Here is a 19,146-nt window from a genome sequence, read left to right as displayed (position 1 = left end):
AAGAATAAATGCAAATTGCCATAAACAGGTAAAAAATGTTCAAGGGTTAATAATCAACACAATACAAATGGAAGCAACATTGAAATTCTATTTAAATTATTTTATCACTATTATTATACGTATTTATTTTACTAATTAATTTTTTTTATAAAAAACAGTATAGTATCATGAGGGTCCAGGAAAATGGTCCCTCTTGTGTGCTTGAGCCCCCACTGCCTATGGATATGCCTCCAAATATATCTTAAGTCCTTCCATGTCTTCTGCCACTGCCTCTTTCCAAGACACCATCACTGACCTTCTGGGCAACTGAATTAATCTCCTAAGCGGTCTTGTGACTTATGTTGCTTATAGAAGCCAGAGGGAATCTTTTAAAAAACATAAATCAGGCCATGTGAGTCTTCTGCTGAAAACCCTTCAATGATAGCTTTCTTGGCAATTAGGATGGCCCCTGCCAAGGCTCCCTCCCTCCCAGTCACTGCGCTCCAACCACGGCTTCTTCCAGCTCCTTCGTGGAGCTCTTGTCTCTGGGCCTGACACCTGGCTGGTCCCTCTGTCCGAATGCTTTTCCCTCCACTCCCGCCTTCAGGTCTCAGCAGCAGCGTCAACAGTGTTACTTCCTTGGCATGCATCCTCCAGCCCTGCCTAGGGTAGGTTTTCTCTTGGTGCTCTCTTCTTTTCCCTCAAGATTTATTATAGGTAGGTGTTTGCTTAACTCTGCTCTCTGTCTAGATTGTAAATTCTGTAAAGGCGAGTACTATTCCTATTTCACTCCCTGCTGTAACCCAGACTCTGGTATGGAACTGAATACACAGCAGGCACTCAGTGTATACTTACTGACTGCATAAATGGAGATAAATTTGGCAAAACAGGCCAAAGGTCTTAGAAATGAGTATATCCTTTTAATTAGCAATCCCACTGACAGGAATATATTTCAAGAAAATAATTAGGAAGATGTGTTAAGACCAGTTACATTGCAACTTAAATACTAGCAAAATAAATAATAGTGATAAAGTGGGAAAAATGTCTAAACATGGCCAGTTTAACAAATTATGGTTTGTACATTATAATAATATTATGCAGATACTCAAACTGATATTGCAGAGATATGAGTTGACATAATTTCTGTGGTCATCTATTTTTGTAAAAATAAAATGTATGATATATATATATACACACACACACATATATGTTGTTTTGTTCTCTAATGATGAGAAGAACATTTGGAAAGATACACACCAAAATGTTAATCGTGGTTCCCTTTTCAATTTGTTTTGACTTATTTTTTTTTAATTCTTATATTTAAAACATTGTATAATAATATTTCTTATACAATTAAAATGAAATTAAAATTTTTTACTGAATGAGTGAGAATTACCTGGTTTGAATTTCAAACTTTTGTTTCTACAAAAATAATTTGAATAAGCAGAAACAGTTAGTATTCTAAGATACCATTTAGATAACGTTGGTTACTTCCACACAAGCTTGTGCTATGAAGGGAAAATGTCCTAACTGTCGTTAAGTCCCAGACTATCCACCATTTTTCATGGCTGAAAGGTTATTCTGTATCTTTTGTTGGCTGAACTCTTTTTATTTAGGAGGTTTTTTCCCCTGCCTTTGATTTTGAGTAAGAATTGAATGCAGAAATCTGCCATATCTCCTATCAAAGGAATTCTAATGCTTTGGTAGGGATCCAACAACAAATTCTACTGTGTAGACCAAATATCATGTAGAAAAAAATGGACTCTGGATCAAATTTATGAAAACACATGAATGAGTCTTATCATCTGAAAAATTTCAGAGAGAAAATTATATGGAATCTTAGAACTTTATTTCCCAAACTATCTTTCCATCAGGAACTCAATGATCTCCTTAGCCTCCCTGGAGACTCTTGTTCTAAGTCATCAGAGGTGAGCTGTGTTACTTCTCTATCTTCCCCTCTGGCATGGTCCTACGTTAGGTGCAGATGAAACCTCTTTCATATTCATGTAAAAGCACAATATTGGTTTGTTTCCAGTTTTATGTCACTCAAAATCTCCAGATTTGACTGTTTAACACTGTTTTTCACCAAAAACAACAAGTTAAAGGAACACATTACTTTGTGTGTTTACGCGTGTGTGTATACATATATAAAATATACACAAATTTACATATTAATAACAATGTAAAATTGGGACATTTTTAATCAATGTCCCGAAGATAATGAAGCTGTAAAAAAATAACAACAAATAAAAGGTGTTTAGAAAACAAACCTAGACCTATTTTGTTCTAGGGTACACAAATCTCTTCCTCCTTTCTCTGAGTTTAGAAAGTTATTATTTTGGAGGGTGGAGGAAGGAAGTGGCAGGGGTGTAATTTAGAAGAAATAAGGCGGGGTATGGGAGTGAGTGCATAAGGAGAAAATTCTTATATATACTCCCAAGTTAAAACTAACCAACCAAATTAGTACAATAATTACCCCTCCCCACTTTGGAATGGCCCCTCCTCTGTATCTTCAGATCACTTACTTCTATGGGTAGTTATACCTTGTTGCTGTAATAAAATCCACCTCCAGTATTTACTACCCATGTGGCTTCTAAGCCTCAATGGCCTCATTGAAGTTTTGGTGAGAGTTAAATGAGATAAGGCATAACTTGGTATGGTGGCTACTAGATGTTAACAACTGTTACTGCTTTGTGTTTCCACGTCTGTCTCCATCAGGGGTTGTGTCTATTCCTCTGCATCCTCCTGGGTACCTCAGAAAAGTGCTCAGAACACTGCAGATGCTCAATGAGTATTCGTACAATTGAAAAAGAAATGCATCAAGCTTTCTTTTCACTAGCATGTGTTCGAATTCAGGTTAACTTGATAGAAGTTCAGCTACTTCTTAATTCTCACTCAACATATATATATATATATATATATATATATATATATATATATATATTTTGGCTGCGTGGTATGTGGGATCTTAATTCCCCACCCAGGGATCCAACCCACACCCCCTGCATTGGAAGCACGGAGTCTTAACCACTGGACAGCCAGGGAAGTCCTTACTCAACATATTTTGGGATTTGGGTGAATGTAAAAAAACCTTAACACTCCCTATCTTTTTTGACGTGACTCCTTTCATCATTTTCTTTCCGTTTTAAAAAAGGAAAACATTTAAATTCTTGCGTATTTTGACTTCAACCCTTCACTATTTATACATCTTAGCTATTAGCCCTAGATTCCACTTATTTTGAGAATACCAATTATGTCTCAGATTTTCCAGGTTAAGTACATAGTTTCTTTCTCTCTACTTTATTTTTATCTTCTTTTCTTTTTTTTAACAAAGACCCAGCTGGCCCTAATATGCCTGGACAGATTCACAAGAAACAAGTAACTGGGATTACCCTCAGGAAAGGGATCAGATTGGGGGTAAGGAACAGGGAGGGAAGGAGACGTAATTTTCTCTGTATTTCACTTTAGGTCTGGTGAAGTTTTTATGTATTACGGTTCAAAAATAACAATAAAGAGTCAGCTAGTTCATTTGGACTTCTTATCACCTACCTACTCATTTTTTCACAAGGAGTCTTCGTATCTAAATTCTTAAGTCAGTCAACAAATACATTCTAAAAATTTCTTTAAAAAATTTTCTTAAAAAAATTACTGGCTTCCTCTGACCTTTTTCTTGAAATACTAGTCTCTGTTAGTCTATGATCGCTTTCTTTGAGGGTGGCTTTCACCTTTAGTCAAATATATAACTTCTTCACGTCCATACACAACAGAGCACCACCTCAGTCCTTCAAACACATACACACAACATACCCAGTGACTCTGGAGAAGAACACACTGCGTACAGCACTGGCCTCCTAAGGAGTGGCCTTTTTTTTTTTTTTTTTTTTTTTTTTTGCGGTATGCAGGCCTCTCACTGTCGTGGCCTCTCCCGTTGCGGAGCACAGGCTCCAGACGCGCAGGCTCAGCGGCCATGGCTCACGGGCCCAGCCGCTCCGCGGCATGTGGAATCTTCCCAGACCGGGGCATGAACCCGTGTCCCCTGCATCGGCAGGCGGACTCTCAACCACTGCGCCACCAGGGAAGCCCCGGGAATGGCCAATTTTTAAAAAGCCCTCGCCACTGCTAAATTGTTCCTGCATTTTGTCCATCTGGATAAAATGTTCTTTGAAGACCCTTCTATTCCTTCCTCATCAGTCCTTAACCAAGACTCTAATTTTAACCTGGAGAGGTGGTCTGGGTCCTGTCTATGATGTGCCCTTGCCCATGGCTGAATACAGACTAGTGTCTGGGAGAGGGAAGCCATTACCAAATTAGTGAATTAGAATTCAGATTTTGGGGGAAAGACAAATCTTTCTAAACTTAAATTTTTCTAAGATACTTGTGCAAATTCAAGCACATTCAAAGGGTACCAATGACAGATACAAAGGCATTCAGTTTTTTTAATCCCAAATAATCAAAGAGGATAATATAAACTGAAGTAATGTTTTTAAAAAATAATTTTGTTAATAAGTATTCCCTATCCAAAATCAACTACATAAGTTTTGGGTCTAGTGCAAAATGGAAATGTAGGGTCCCTTGCTCAAAATTGTTAAGAATTTGAAGACAGTGACAGCAGGGCACTAAACCAAGTGTGGGCCCTTCTGAGCCCAGGGCCCTTTGCCTTGCACAGGTTATGTGCCTATGAGGCAGGTACATGAAGCAAGTCCTCTCCCTAGCACAGAATTGTCTCTGTCTAGCATAGAGGTTAAGAGTGTAGATTTTAGAGCCAGGAGATCTGGATTTAAATCCCTGCTTTGCTACTTACTAGCTGAGAGATTGTGGGCAAGTTATTTATTTCCTCTGGATTTTAATTTCCTCACCTGTGTAATGGGGAAAATAATATCACCAAACTCAAAGGATACTGTGAGCATTAAATGAGTGAATACATTTAAAGTGCTCGTTTGAGCAACGCCTGGTATAGTATGTGCTCGATAAATGTTAGCTCTGATAACATACACACACACTCACATAAAATATGTGGATAGCATTCACATCTTTAAGTTTCAAGGCCACACCATTTTCCCTCTTCCTCTTATTTATTGAGACAATTTCTGTGTGCGATCACAGTTCTGTTAAAAGTTTTTCGGCTCCTTTTCAATTCCAAGAATTCAAAACACTGAGAAAAATCTTCATCATTTGCAACCTCAAAGAAAAGTCAAATGCGTTACTTTGCCTGCATTTTGCAGTTAGAACACAGCATGTGCGAAAGGGCACAGAACCCAGATAGGCCTGTTTGCTATTTCATGCTCCATTACCTGGTCTGTGTGGCTTCAGATAAAATCCTTCTCTAGGCTTTCTTCCCACTGCACAATTTATGCTATTAGTGCCGAGTAAAGCCAAAAGTAAACATTTTACACCCTGTTCTAGTTTGATATATTTATTTAGTTATAGGTGCCACAGAAACAACAGCCAGATCAAAGCAGTCACTACATCTCCAAACATGGGACCAGTGGTACAAGAGGAGGTCTGGCCAACCTCCAAAAAGAACGCAAGTTGGGAAGGGTTCTCCTGAAGGGAGAGTCCAGAAACTACTGCCGGTGGTGCTGAGAGAACAGAGCTTGGAAACAAACCTCAGCACCACTTAGCAGCTGACTGACCAAGTCCCTTCTCTGGCCCTTTTCTCATCACCTAAGATGTCAGGACACTATTCCCTACCCCCGAGAGTTGTTGTACGGACTGAGAAAACATATGGGGAAGTGTTTTGTGAGCATATTCATAGCTCCTCCTCTTGTGAAATTTCAAGAGAGTGGCTGAGGACTGCGCATGTGTCTGGCTGGTGAACGGAAGTCAGTGCTTGTTATGGTACTTCTTCCTTCAATAGTTGCAGGGTCTAGAGACTTGCATACAAAGAAAACCAGCTATTCCATGATGCAGGATATTTACATAAAGAAACAAAAGGTGGTACTCTGCAGTCAGACACACCAGGATCTGGGTCCCAGCCTTGCCACTTACTAGGCTAACTGGGTGACTTAGTGTAAATAAACCCTCTCAGCCTCAGCTTTCCCCTGTAAAATGGGACTAAGAACAGTGCCTCAGATGGTCTCAATTAAGTGAGATCATGCAAGGCAGAGCATTTGGTGCTGTGCCGTTGCTGTTTAAAGATTACGTTTTCAGGAGAAGAGACTAAATTATAGTAACAGGGGCAAGTTCCAGTCTGTCACAACCAACCCAGCAAGCATTTTGCCAGGAATGATTTGCAACAGTCCCGTCACCTTGTGGAACACTCACTTTGGCTCAGAGAGTCAGAGGAAATTTTCCAACTTTGTTCCTTCACAAAACAAATCAGTACCCACTGACCATTTCCAAGGGGGCTTCAAACACTTTCTTGAAAAAGAGCTTTAGTTAGCATGGTTTAAGGCAGCTTTATGCGAGTTTTATCTGTATGCTAACCTATAAAAATCAACTTATGAATCTACGAAAACTGCATTCAAATTAGATCCATTTAAAAAATGATTGGGATCAGAAGTAGCTCTTAATTTTCTCGGACCGTTACAGCACTGGATTATGAAAGAACATTGTGATTGCCAAATAGAGGCCTTCTTCTAGCAGTTAATTCTAAAGGCAGCCAAGCTCAGTCTTTATGACCATGGTTTTGAGATATTTGAAGCTCTTCTCTTCTGTTAGTGGGCACTGTGGTGCTGTGCTTAGAGCCCCTTTCAGGGCTGGGGAGCTCATTCTCCTGATGCCAGGAGCACAGCTCATAGCTGAGTTCTCCTGGGGCACTGCCCTCTGTGGAAGGGAGCCTTGACAAGGTTGTGCCCTATTCAATGAGTAGGAGGAGGACTCAGCACCTTGCCTGGATCTGGGACAACCACAAAGGGCTCCAGAGCTCCCCAAGGGATCAATTGACATCTTCACTGAAACTGCATCTATGTTCAGTGTTTCTTGCTTCCTTCACTCCCTTCAGGTGCTGTTTCCAGGAGCACTCCCAGTAAACTTCCTGTATAGGAAACAGGACCCAAGACATTTCTCCAGGACTATCTTTTGAGAGCTTCAATAAACTTACAGCAGTGGTCTTAGCTGGGGGAGATTTTGCCCCCAGGGGGCATTTGGCAAGGTCTGGATTATCTCTACAGAGCAGGGCTGCAGACATCTAGTGGGAAGAGGTCAGGCATGCTGCTAAACATCCTACAGTGCACAAGACAGTCCTCCACAACAAATAATTATCTGGCCCAAAATGTCAATGGTGTTGAGGTTGAGAAACCCTGGATGAGAGGTATTTGGGGCATGGTTATTTCCAGGTAGGCGAATGATGGTGGAGAATAAGTTTTGTAACTCAGACCATCAAATAGTGCTTCAGGTGAGAAGAATATCCATTACCATGAGCCCTAGCTTCCCTTCCCCAACCCCAATTCTTCTTCCTCTGTGCCTACTGACTCTTGATACTGATTTGCTCTGAAAATACCCCCTGTGGTAGCCTTAGCATTGCTCCTATTGTCAATTATGTGTAGTACATGACACTAGAAAACATGAAGCAGCGCTGCTCACTTATAGTGTTCTTAAATGAGACTTCTTCCTCTGATATTCTTCTTCTGCTTTTCCCCTCCCACTTTCAAGGTCAACAGTAACCTTACTGGCCTATTGTTTTTCTTGAAGGAATCTTTCATTAACTAAGAAATAGCTTATTTGCTACTTTACTTAGTAGTGGGAGGTCTCACGCTCTCGAGCTAGAGCTATTTCTTCACCCACATCAGGCTAGGCTGAGTTCGTGTTACAAATGTGCCACATTCATCAAATAGTTGACTTTGTAGACTGTGCCTTTAAAGCCAATTCGACTCCTGGAGGAATCAAAGCCTTCACCCAACTAGAGGCCAGGTAGCTGGTGATTTCTGCAAGCTTCTCCTCCCCTCTGGTAGGAATAAGGCACTTAGAGGGCTTAGTACATGGCTCCCCAAGGTGTTCTCATTCCTAAAGTTGTGCTCACTATGAGGGCTTGCCCAAGTTAAAGATGTGAGAGTGCCCTCACTTTCATGTGTTATTATTGGAAAATAACTGGAATCCAAGCCAAATTCCAACAAACATAGTCCATGGAGATGTTGGAGAAAAACCCAAAATAAGCCAAGTGTGTTATCAGAAATTTGTTCTATAATCCTAACGGCACAGTTATTGTTAAATGGATATATTCTCTACCACTCCTATACCTGTTCTGGAAGAATCTTTGATGATAACCAGGAAACATCAAGTGAAAATAATTTTTTTATGAATTGATCACTAGCTGAGACTTTGCCTACTCTAGAGTCTCCTTCAGACTTTGGAGGGAATTAGTACTGGCCAGTATTTGTAATTGGAAAATAAGAAACGGACATTACCTCCAGTTTTCTTGTCTTTTTTAAAATGTTTTTTAAAATTAATTTTTATTAAAAATATGGAACATTAAAAAAAAAAGAAAAAAAAATATGGAACATTTCACAAATTTGTGTGTCATCCTTGCGCAGGGGCCATGCTAATCTTCTCTGTATCATTCCAATTTTATATAGTATATGTGCTGCTGAAGTGAGCACACTTCCAGTTTTCTTGATAAGGACATTGATTCTCAGGGAGATACGTGATTTGTTTACATTGCCATAGCAACTAAGTGGCAGAGTCAGGACTCAAAGCAGGACTTCTGACACCAAGTCCAGTGCTCTTTGCTCTACACCATAATTGATCCTCCAGGAATTAATATTTCAGCTACTATATTCCCCATCACTGTACATTCTCAAATATTGCTCAACCCTCCCTCTCCGATATATAAAATGCCCCAATCTAATCTTTACTTCAAATGAGGGACCTTCTCTTTTTGGCATTTATGCATACTGTATAGAATCAGTGATGACTGATTCTCCTTTTGGCCTTTATGCATAATGTACAGAATCAGTGATGACTTATCTTTAACCTCAATTAAAAGATAAAAAGTATTCATTGTGAGGTGTCCCCCACTAACTCCAGAGAGTGACTGGGGTTCCAGACCAATGGTATGAGTCAGAATCAGTAGTTTTACAGGTCTTATACTCATATAGATATCTATGATTATATATCATTTTTGCATTCATTCAAAAGTTACTGCACCGAAACTACATTCTGGCATTAGAGATACAGTGCTAAACAAGATGAAAAGTTTTCCTGCTTTCAGGGAGCTTGCATTCTACTGAAGAGAGGGTATATATTTTTTTAAACTGAAGTATAGTTGATTTACAATGTGTTGGTTTCAGGTGTACAGCAAAGTGATTCAGTTATATGTACATAAATATCTATTTTTTTCAGATTCTTTTCCCTTATAAGTTATTATAAAATATTGAGTATAGTTCCCTGTGCTATACAGTAGGTCCTTGTTGATTATCTATTTTATATATAGTAGTGTGTATATGTTAATCCCAAACTCCTAATTTATCCCTCCCCCACTTTCCTCTTTGGTAACCATAAGTTTGTTTTCTTTGTCTGTGGGTCTATTTCTGTTTTGTGTGTAAGTTCACTTGTAGCATTTTTTTTGATTCCACATATAAGTGATATCATGTATTACTTTACTTAGTATGATAATCTCTAGGTTCATCCATATTGCTGCAAATGGCATTATTTCATTCTTTTTTATGAGAGAGGGTGTATTAAGAAGTAAATGCACAAGACAATTCCAGATTATGAAAATTGCTCTGAAGAAAATAAAATACTGTATGTGATAGTGAATGAAGGCCTCTCTGAGGAAGTAGATTTGAGCTATGACTTAAGTGACAAAGACATGTCTGTGAAGGAGTGGCAGAAGTATTTTTCAGGTAGAGGGAACAGCATGCAAAGGTCTTAGATGGGGATGAGTTGGCTTCTGGGTTCCTTTAGGAGCAAAAAGGGGATCCAGAGAATGAGCAAGAGAAGGATAGACCACGTGGGGCCAGATCTCGCTGGGCTTTGTGAGTCAGAGAAAAGAGGTTAGATTTTACTCTAAGAGTAATGGGAAACCACCCGGTGTTCTAAGCAGGGGAGTGACGTGATCTGGTTTACATTCTACAGATTCCTCTGTTTTGTGGAGAATGGAGGGTGGGCAAGAATGAAAACCCACAATCTAGTTAGAGAAGGTTGGATTAGACAAGGGAAGTAGCAGTGAGGTGGAACAGCTTCAAGAGGTACTTTAAGTAAATGCAGTAGGATTTACTGATGCTTTGGATGTGGGGCAAGATGTGAGGGGAAGGGAACAACTGTGGTGATTCCTAGTTTTTGGTTTGAGGAGTTGAGTAGAAGATAATGCATTTACTAAGGTGGGGGAGAAAATGGGGTAAGTTCCAGTAGCGAAGGGTAAATAATGAGTTCTTTCATAGACACGTTAAGTACAAGATACTTATCAACCATTTAGTGGAGAAAGCAGGTCAGAGGAAAGAACAGGGGGAGAAGAAAATCTGATTGAGAAGGAATTGTCCCTGAGATAGAAGGAAACTAGTAGATTGCAGGGTCAAGCAAGCAAAGAGGGGAAAGTATTTTAAGCAGGAGAGACTGGTCAGCTGTGCCTAACGCTAAAGAAGAGGTCTAGTAAAGTGAGGGCAGAGAATGGAGGATAGATTCTGAAACTCAGAAAATTTGAGTGACAAAGGAGCAGGAACACAAGACCCTTAGGGTGCGGACGCAAAGGGTTTGCACCTTGGTTTCAGTAACTGGATTAATTGCGAGCTGTTGAAACGGCCCCTAAAGGTGACTTGGAACATCCTCTGCCACTGCCATCTTCCTCCACTTCCTTCTCCCTCTCACTGCAATTACAGAGCCCTGAGTTTCCGTCATCCAACGGGTATTTAACACTCTCTCAATCAATAGGATTTCCCCAAGTGAAAGGGAAAGGAAAGGTTGACAGGACCATGGCCTTGCTCTATGTGTCCATGGTCCCTTGAGCTGCCTCTTCTCTACATCGTACCCTCAGCACAGCACGCATGAGCAGAGCTGCTGGACATGGCGGAAGGACAGAGTGTTGGCATGGAGTCATTTCACTTCTTTGAGCCCCAGTTTACGTTAAGTGAGGGTTTTGAACTGAAGGATATTTAAGGCTTCTTCAGGTTCCAATACTGTCTGGATCTCAGTGGTTCCATTTCATTTACCAGCAGTAAGAAGCAGCATGCCAAACAGTTGTTTGGAAAATTTAGTGAAAGCAACACATTTCCCCTTCTTGAATTTGCCTTAAACAGAGTGGGGAAATGTAGGCTGGCTGCGTTATTCCCATCACGTGGAGGCTCAGGCTGAGAGTCATAGTATTGCACGGTACGTGTATTTCTTGCTAACGATCCCTGAAGCTGATTTTGGTTTTAATTGCGTGAGCCTAGCAAAGCACAGACACTCGGGTAATAATGACTCTGTAAAATCAATATAGAGAAACCTTGGATTATATGAGACTGCTACCACTCAGTGAATCATACTATGTAATATTTCCTAAAAGATAATGGGTTTCAAAACCAAACATAAATCTTCAGTGACATGTTGGCTATTTGTCATGTCTTCTGGCAGTGGAATTACAGCAGCTTCAATAAAATCCACTTGGTGGTTGAGTTGCAGATTAATATCTGATACAATCACGGTTTTAGGACCACAAGAAGTAACGCACAGGGGGAGGACAGCAAGTTTGCAATTATTCTAGGGTTTTAGTAACCCTGATTCCAAACCTTGGCCCAGAAATTGCTCAAAAAAAAGCAATAATAGTGTGGGCCTTTGAATATTAAGCGCTGTAAAGTGATACTATGTTCTTGAAATAGTAAACATGACTTCCATATGTGGCCCAGTGTGCTCAACACTGCCAACTGTAATGCAAAGCAAATTGATCTGCATCTGTGCTGTTCACACCAGTTAACTCCTGGTTTCCCATCTGAATCCTTGACACAATAAAATCACCTCTGCACATTTCTTGACTTAGTGGAACTATTTTCCCCATGACAAGGAAAATGAAATGGATTTTCTGATTAAATGACTTCAGTTAGTGCTTCTGAGTTAATACTGCTTCTCTGTGACAGATGAGTCAGCAACATTTATTGAGCCCCCACTGGGCAAGAAGTATTTACAAGGTGCTACATGAATCTATAAGAACAGTAACTTTGCAGCCTTCCTGATCCATCTATGCTTGGAATTAAGCAGCTATTTCTGTCCAGATGCCAGGTTAACACCTAATTCTCTGAATGTTGTGGAGAAAGAGAAGGTTGTCTTGACAACAGTTTGGAAAAAGTCAACTAGAAGAACTGATTTAACCTAAAACTGCTGTCTTAGCAATTGAATATGGATGCAAGTGTTCTTTGTAATTTAGGTCAGTATCTAGGTAGATACCTCTTTAAAAAAATTAATTAAAAAATAGGTAATACTGTCACATGTTGCAAAAGCCAGAAAGGTACAAAAGGTATAAGTAAAGTGTCTCCCTTCCACCTCAGTCCCTTGGGTACCACTTCTAGCCCTAAAGGCCTCCACTGTCTCTAGTTTCCTATATGTCCTTCCAGAGATATTAAATGCATTAAAAGCAAAAGCACACGTATTGTGTGTTTTCTCTCTCTTTTTAAAACACAAATGGTAGCACATTTATTGTTCTGATTGTGTTTTTCAAATAATGTTTCTTGGAGATTCTTGCATATCAGCACAAAGAAAAATGCAGCCCCTCATTCTTTTTTTTCTAACAGATATAACTGGCATACGACATTGTATTAATCCAAGGTACACAACATAATGATTTGATATATTTATATATTATGAAATGATCACCACAATAAGTTTAGTTAACATCCAATACCACATTCAGTTACATATTTTTTTCTTGTGATGAGAACTTTTAAGATCTACTCTGTTAGCAACTTTCAAATATACAATATGCTAATTGTTAACTATAGTCACCATGCTGTATATTACATCCCCAGCACTTATTTCTTATAACTGGTAGTTTGTACCTTTTGACTTCCTTCATCCATTTGGCCTCCCCTCTCTTACCCCCTCACCCCCATCTCTGGCAATCTGTTCTCTGTATCTATGACATCGGTTTTTTTTGTTTGTTTTTTGTTTTTTTTTAGATTTCACATATGAAGTGAGACCATCCCATTCTTTTAAATGACTCCCAAGTATTCCATTGTGTGGGTGCACTGTAATTTATTTAAACAGGGCCCTATCAATGGATTTGTTTCCTGTCTTTATTACTACAAACAATGTACAATGCATAACTTTGCATATGTGTCACCTTTCTTATGTGCTAGTATATTCAAATCACTGAGTCAAAAAGTAGGGTAAAATTTTAATTTTGATCAACATTGCCAAGTTGCCCACAGGGGCTGTATTACTGTGCTTTTCCACCAACAATGTATGTGAACATGTGTTTCTCCACATCTACTCTAACATAGTGTGTTATTATATCAGCCTTTTTCATTTTTGCCAATCTGAGAGGGGAAAATTGTACCTCAGTGATTTTCGGGGGTAAGGGAGCTAGATCTAGATAAAACCCAGGTGTCCTTTCTGTCCAGGGCTCTTTGCTCCAGAGCCTCAGACAGGGTGCACAAACACATAGCAGGCATGCAACGTATGTCTACTGCATAAATGAAGAGATGGATGCATGGACAGATAAGGGACAACTTGGTATAGCTGAAATGGTCTGCCTTGTTTTAATTTACATTCCTCTTATTATAATTGTGCTTGAACCTTGTGTTTCGTGTCTTCATGTTTCTTTTTCTTTCCTTTTACATGCTGTGCAATTATATTTTTCCAACTTGTAGCTGTTTGTATATGTGAAAGTTATTAATAGTTGCACCCAGCTAACTTATTGAGTTCTCTTGCTGTTTATGACAGTTGTTTAGCTGATTCTCTTGGGTTTTCGAGGCACACATTCTATATCATCTGCGAATAATGATAATCTGATCTCCTTTCCAATGATCATACCTGTTATCTGTTTCTCTTGTCAAATTGTGTTGGCTAGTAGCTCCAAAACAATATTACATGACAACAGTGATACTGGATATCTTTGTCTTGGTCCTGACATTGATGTGAATATTTTTACTTTCCCTGTTAAGCATAATGCTGGCTTCTGAGTTGACATGAAATATTCTGTCATGTTAAGGAAGTAGTCATCTATTCTATTTCTTTTTAATTAAGAGAGTTTATAAAGTAAGAGTGGATATGGATTTTTTAAAAAATCAAACATATAATTACCATATGATAACAGCAATTTCACTTCTGGGTATACACTCAAAAGAACTGAAAGCAAGAACTCAACCAGATATTTGTACACCCATATTCAGAGCAGCTTTACTCACAACAGCCAAAAGATGAAAGCAACCCAAATGCCCATCAAGAGATGAATGGATAAGCAAAATGTGGTATATACATATGATGGAATATTGTTCAGCACTGAAAAGGAAGGAAATGCTGACACATGCTGTACCATAGATGCATCCTGAAGACAGTATACTAAGTGAAATAAGCCAGTCACAAAAAGACAAAAACTGTATGATTCCATTTTCATGGGGTACCTAGAGTAGTCAGATACATAGAGACAGAAAATAGAATGATGGATTTTTAAAAGTTTTATTTTGTTTATTGTGGTAAAATTAACATGACAAAATATTTACCATCTTAACCATTTTTAAGTGTACGGTTTGGTGGTATTAAACACATCTGTAGTGTTGTGTAACCATCACTACCATCCATCTCCAGAACTCTTTCATCTCATAAAACTGAAACTCTGTACCCATTAAATGATAACTCCCCACTCAGCACCCTGCTACCCTCCCCAGCCCCTGGAAACCACCATTCTGCTTTTTGTCTCAATTTTGACTGTTCTAAGTGTCACATACAAGTGGAATCATACAGTATTTGTCTCTTTGTGACTGCCTAGCTTATTTCACTTAGCACAGTATCTTCAAGGTACATCCATGATGTAGCATATTTCCTTTTTAAGGCTGAATAATATTCCATTGTATGTAATTACCACGTTTTGCTTATCCATTCATCTATCAATGGACCTTGGGTTGTGTCTACCTTTTGGCTATTTTGAAGAATGCTGCTATGAACACGAGCATACAAATATCTTTTCGAGACCCTGATTTCAATTCTTTTGAGTATACACTTGCAAGTAGAATTTCTGGATTGCATGGTAATTGTTTTTAATTTTTTGAGGAACTGCCATACTGTTTTCTATAGTGGCTGTACCATTTTATATTCCCACCAACAGTGCACAAGCGTTCCAATTATTCCACATCGTGGTCAACACTTGCTGTTTTCTATTTTTTTGATTGTAGACATCATAATGGGTGTGAGGTGGTATCTCAGGGCAGTTTTGACTTGCATTCCCCAATGATAGTGATGTTAAACAGCTTTTCATGTGCTTATTGGTCATTTGTAGTCTTCTTTGGAGAAATGTCTATTCAAGTCCTTTGCCCATTTTTACATCAAGTTATTTGTTTTCTTGTTGTTGAGGTTTAAAAGTTCTCTGTATATTTTAGATATTAATCCTTTATTAGATATATGATTTGCTAATATTTTCTTCCATTCTATGGGCTGCCTTTTTTACTCTGTTGATAGTGTCTTCTGATGCACAAAATTTAAAAATTTTCATAAAGTCCAGTTAGTCTATTTTTTCTTTTGTTACTGTACCTTTGGTTCCTATCCAAGAAATCACTGTCAAGTCCAGTGTTGTGAAGCATTTTGTCCAATGTTCTCTTCTAAGAATTTTACAGTTTTAGGTCTTGCATTTAGATCTTTGATCCCTTTTGAGTTAATTTTTGCATATGGTGCTAGGTAAGGGTCCAACTTCATTCTTTTGCATGTGGATGTTCAGTTTTCCCAGCACCATTTGTTGAAGAGACTGTAATTTCCCCATTGAATGGTCTTGGAACCCTTATTAAAAATCATTTGACTGGATATGGGAGGGTTTATTTCTGAGCTCTCTATTCTATTCCACTGACCTGTATGTCTGTCTTTATACCAGTACCTCACTGATTTGGGCTTTGTAGAAAATTTTGAAGTCAGAAAGTGTGAGTGCTCCAGCTTTGTTCTTAAAAGTGCTGCTGAAAAAAAAAAAAAAAAGTGCTGCTGGATTCTATTTGTTAATATTATATTGAGGATTAAAAAAACTTGAAGTCCACATATGATACTGTTCTGCCTTTCTCCCCTTCCTTCTTTCCTCCTTTTCTCTTTTCCTCCTTCATTTTCTCTTTCCCGTCTTTTCTTCCTTTCTTTTGTGCTAGGTCTTGTATGTTATTCTTATGAATTCTCCTTATAGCTGCATTGTTTTTCTCTGACTCAGCTACATCAATATCACTAGAATATTCCAACTATATTTCTACTCAGTCACAAAGTTCTGAATGTTTTACAAATTACCCCTAATCTATTCTGAATAAAGAATATATCCTAAGGGAATATAATGAGTTTTCAAATGATGCTGCTATTTGAGAGTCCAGATGACAGGGCTCTATATACTATTAATGCATTTAACAAACATTTGTTCATCACCTATGCATAGGGATTATTTTAGATTTGGGGAGTAAAAAATACAATTGAGATAAGACTTTTTTTTTGGTGGAGAGAGAGGAGTAAATCACCAATCACTAGGCTGTAAGATAAGTGCTTTGAAAGAAGGTTGCCCAGCGTGCAGAGTGAGGGGCATCCAGGAGGACTCAGGGAAGTCCTCACTGCTGAATCCACCTCCTCAATTCTTGTTTCTTGTTATAGAGCATCTTTACCTAAACTCCAAATTGGCATGTAGTCTCACATTTGGCAGAATCTCCCTCTTCTACTTCCCCAGCGTTGTCCCAGGATCCAAAGAACCTCGTATGATAGTTTGTACCTTCTTTAGAATCATAAACTACTTAGATAATCTGATGAAAGCTTCAGATCTGCTTAGAATATAGGTGGCCTGCCAAAAGTCACACAGACAATAAGTGGTGGAGCCATCTAAGAATTGATTCCTAGTGTCAAAAAACAAATTTGCCAAGTTCCCACTGAGTCCTGAAAACAGATCCTGGGAGACACTGAAGAATCTGAAGCAGATCCCTTCTGAGGAGGACTCAGAAATCTTTAGGAGGTAACAAAAGCCTTTACCTTACTTACGCAGTGCAAATCTGAGAATACAAATGCAGCACTTTCCTCTCCACATTGGAAGTTTTTTAAGGCTTCCTGTGCTCAGCCAGTCTTTATCTTTCTGTTAAAACTGCCAGCAAAAGTGTCAACCCATGCCAACTGGGCCAGTGTTAATTCATGTTATTTTCTTATGTTTATGCTCACCCTTGGTCTGCATTTATTCCAGGGAAGATTTGCAGTCACTTTAAAATGTCCCCTGGAGTTACATTCTGTGAGATCTTGAGCGCCAGCAAAACTCTCTGCTAAACTTAGTACAGACTCAGGCCCTCTTGAGTTATGCCATCTGCCTACCTTACAATGACAGTGAAAGCTGCATGGTGCTGATTATTTTCAGTTACTGTAAATTTTTGCTCCTTAGACAGCTGCTTCTTGGAATCTACATCTATAGAGAACTTAACCTGTATTTTCACACTGAGCATTTTTTCCCATTTGGGGAAATTCTGAGTTGAAAAAAAACAACTGATTCTATACACAATTCTGTAACAGTGTATTCTAAGTAAAATGCAATACCAGAATGCCATTCAAATTCTTTACCAGAGGATAAACTACAATAGCCACATGAGGACAGCATCACCCTGATACCAAAAACAGACAAAGATATCACAAAATAAGAAAATTACAAGCCAGTATCACTGATGAGCATAGACGCAAAAATCCTCAACAAATACTAGCAAATCGAATCCAACAATATATTAAAAGGATCATATACCATTATCAAGTGGGATTATCCCAAGGATGCAAAGATTCTTCAATATATGCAAATCAATCAATGTGATATACCATATTAACAAAGAATAAAAACCATATGACCATCTCAACAGTTGTAGAAAAAGCTTTTGATAAAATTCAACATTCATTTACGATAAAAGCTCTCCAGAAAGCGGGCACAGAGGGAACATACCTCAACATAATAAAGGCCATCTATGACAAACCCACAGGTAACATTGTACTCAATAGTGAAAAGTTGAAAGCATTTCCTCTAAGATCAGGAACCCACTCTCACCACTTGTATTCAACATAGTTTTGGAAGTCCTAGCCACAGTAATCAGAGAAGAAAAATAAATAAAAGAAATCCAAATTGGAAAGGAAAAGGTAAAATTATCACTTTGCAGATGACGTGATACTATACATAGAAAATCCTAAAGACACCACCAGAAAACTACTAGAGCTCATCAATGAATTTGGTAAAGTTGCAGGATACAAAATTAAGACACAGAAATCAGTTGTATTTCTATACAATAGCCAGAAATTAACATGGCTTTTAGAGAATACTTAAGTTTGGTGTAATTATAAATGCATGAATACATAAGCCGATGATTCACGAACTTTCAAATTATACATCTGCATTTAATTTTATGTTGAACTGTTTTCAAACCCTCAGAAAAAGATATTAGCAAATGTTTCTGGCTCACTAAGTGTTGTATTTTTAAAAACTCTTAATCAAAGACAAAGACCCATCCAATATCTTCATATAAAATTTGATGAGAGGGAAATAAATGTCTTTTTAAATTGAGTTATAATTAACATACAATATTATATTAGTTTCAGGGGTACAACATAGTGGTTTGATAGTTTTATATGTTATGAAATGATCACAACAATAAGACCAGTTATCATCTGTCACCATACAAAGTTGTTACAATATTATTGACTATATTCCCTATATGTACATTCCATCTCCATGATTTATTTTATAGCTGGAAATTTGTACCTTTTAATGCCTTTCACCTATTTTGTCTGTTCCCCCCCCATCCCCTGCCCTCTGGCAACCACCAGTTTGTTCTTTGTATCTATGAGTCTGTCTCTGATTTATTTTGTTTGTTTTGTTTTTTCGATTCCACATGCAAGTGAAATCATACAGTATTTGGTTTTCTCCGTCTGACTTATTTCTCTTAGAATAATACCCTCCAGGTCCGTCCATGTTGCCCAAATGGCAAGATTTCATTCTTTTTTAATGGCTAATATTCCATTGTGTGTGCATATATATATATGTGTGTGTGTGTATAAAATATCTTCTTCATTCATCTATGGATGGACACTTAGGTTGTTTCAATATCTTGGTTATTGTAAATAATGCTGCAATGAACATAG

The 19,146-nt window shown here is 38.4% G+C and overlaps 1 non-coding gene across 1 annotated transcript; it reads right to left on the bottom strand.

Annotated features, from left to right (window-relative positions):
• Positions 1-8,405: 8,405 nt before the first annotated feature.
• LOC115801747 (U6 spliceosomal RNA) lies at positions 8,406-8,516 on the bottom strand. The gene has a single exon (XR_004022088.1). It is a non-coding gene; the product is annotated as a U6 spliceosomal RNA (small nuclear RNA).
• Positions 8,517-19,146: the final 10,630 nt, after the last annotated feature.

The sequence above is a fragment of the Delphinapterus leucas genome, chromosome 9, assembly GCF_059928025.1.
Source record: "Delphinapterus leucas isolate spDelLeu-1000000601 "Yukka" chromosome 9, BTC_Dleu_Yukka2, whole genome shotgun sequence".
NCBI classification, from domain to species: Eukaryota; Metazoa; Chordata; class Mammalia; order Artiodactyla; family Monodontidae; genus Delphinapterus; species Delphinapterus leucas.
The sequence above is the reverse complement of the archived record's forward strand: the minus strand, read 5'-3'. Positions and strand labels throughout refer to the sequence as shown.